We start from the raw sequence: 2,392 nt of genomic DNA, 5'->3' as shown, positions 1-2,392 counted from the left end.
CTTGCATCAAAACAGCTCCAATACATATACCTGAAGCATCACACTCAATTTCAAAAGTTTTAGCAAAATTGGGTAAAGCAAGTAATGGTGCAGAAACCAATTTCTCCTTAATTAGATTAAATGCCCTTTCTTGTTCACTACCCCACTTAAATCCCACATGTTTCTTCACAATTCCAGTCAATGGCACAGCAAGGGTGCTAAAATCTTTCACAAATCTTCTATAAAAACTAGCCAAACCATGAAAACTTCTTACCTCACTTACACTTTTAGGTGTAGGCCACTCTTTAATAGCCCTTACCTTCTCTTCATCAACCTCAATTCCTTTAGCACTTACAAAATAACCAAAAGAAAAAACAATCTGATTTGTACAAAAGGAAAACTTCTTCAAATTAGCATATAACTTTTCCTTCTTTAAAACGGTCAATACACTTTGCAAATGTTCAATGTGTTCATCTAAGCCTTTGCTATAGATCAAAATATCATCAAAATAGACAACTACGAATTTACCAATAAAAGCACGCAAAACATGGTTTATTAACCTCATAAAAGTGCTAGGTGCATTAGATAACCCAAATGGCATCACTAACCACTCATATAAACCATATTTTGTTTTAAAGCCAGTTTTCTACTCATCTCCCTCTCTAATCCTAATTTGATGATATCCACTTTTAAGATCAATTTTACTAAACACACAAGAACCATGGAATAGGATGTCGATACTTTACAATGATTTTATTAATTGCACGAGAGTCAACGCACATCCTCCATGTGCCATCCTTTTTGGGCACTAGTAAAACTGGTATCGCGCCTGGACTCATGCTCTCCCTCACATATCCCTTTGCCAAGAAGGGATATGGTAGCTCTTTGAAGCTCTTTTGTCAACTCGAAATGGTAGCTCTAGGGACTAAGTCTATTTGATGCTCAATTCCCCTAATAGGTGGCAAACCATTAAGGACTTCATTTGGAAACACATCATCAAAGTCCTGCAAAAGAGTCACAATAGCACTAGGCAAAGAGAAGTTAAGCTCATTAGTATGTAAACAAGCCTCTTTGCACAAAAGTACAATGATAGGCTGTTTTGAAAAGAAGGCCCTCTTAACCTCGCTCTCTTTTGCAAAAAAGTTCATTTGCTGCCTCTCTTTTCTCTCAACAATAAATTTTTCTATCTTTTCACTTGTTTTTCTCTCAATCTCTCTTTCTTTTGTACTCTCATTTTCTTTTTTGTATCACTCTCTTTTTGTATTGACATTTGATCCTCATACACTTGCCTAGGTGTTACTGGTGCAAGAGTGATTTGCTTTTTATTCATTACAAAAGAATATCTATTTAAGTAACCATCATGTGTCACACGCTTATCATATTGCCAAGGTCGCCCCAAAAGAATGTGTCCAGCATGCATGGGTACTACATCACGTTGGCCAATAGAGAATGAAACCATTTTATTTACTTTAACTTCCCCACAATCATTCAGCCATTGTAGCTTATATGGCCTAGGATGTTTCAAAGTTTTCAAATTCAATTTTTCAACTAAACTAGTGCTAGCCACATTAGTACAACTTCCACTATCAATTATCATACTACATACCTTATCTTTGATGTGGCATCTAGTATGAAAGATGTTATCACATTGTACCTCTGCATCTTCTTTTACTTGCACGTTGAGAGCACGCCTAACAACCATCAATTTACCATCAACCATCTGATTCACTCTCGGGTTTCAACATCTCCATCATCCCTCAAGATCATTACTCTCTTATTTGGGCATTGAGATGCAATATGACATGTCCCAAAAACATTTAAAACACTTATATCTCTATTTCTAGAGGTGTTGGGAAATCAGATTTACCCTTTATGATCCCTTGAAATGGGCTCAATCCTAGGCTTTTGAAAATAGCCCTTTTTCATCTTTTGCTTCCATTTTGACTTCCATTGAAGGAAAGATGAAACCCCAAAATTTGGTTTCTAGTGGAACCTTTTCTTTTTTCAAATTTGTCATTCCACTTTTTATGGGCCATGTGAACCATGTCTTCCAAACTCAAACATAGTGCTGCAAGTCAACCACATTTAGCAATATCTTGATTTAAACCATGTAAAAATCTTGCCATAGTGGCCTCTCGTTCTTCTTCAATGTTGGCTCGAATCATGATTATTTCCATCTCCTTGTGGTAATCTTCCACACTTCTGGAACCTTGTGTAAGACTTTGAAGCCTTTGGTGCAGCTCCCTATAAAATGACTAGGAACAAATCTCCTCCTCATGATGGCCTTCATCTCCTCCCAAGTGTTTATAGGCCTTTCATCTTCTCCTACTCAAAACAAGTTGATCCCACCAAATAATAGCATAATCAGTAAATTCAACAGCAACTAGTTTTACCTTTTTCTCCTCAGAGTAGT

The sequence above is a fragment of the Citrus clementina genome, unplaced genomic scaffold (genome assembly GCF_000493195.1).
Source record: "Citrus clementina cultivar Clemenules unplaced genomic scaffold, Citrus_clementina_v1.0 scaffold_2, whole genome shotgun sequence".
In the NCBI taxonomy this organism is placed as follows: Eukaryota; Viridiplantae; Streptophyta; class Magnoliopsida; order Sapindales; family Rutaceae; genus Citrus; species Citrus x clementina.
The sequence above is the reverse complement of the archived record's forward strand: the minus strand, read 5'-3'. Positions refer to the sequence as shown.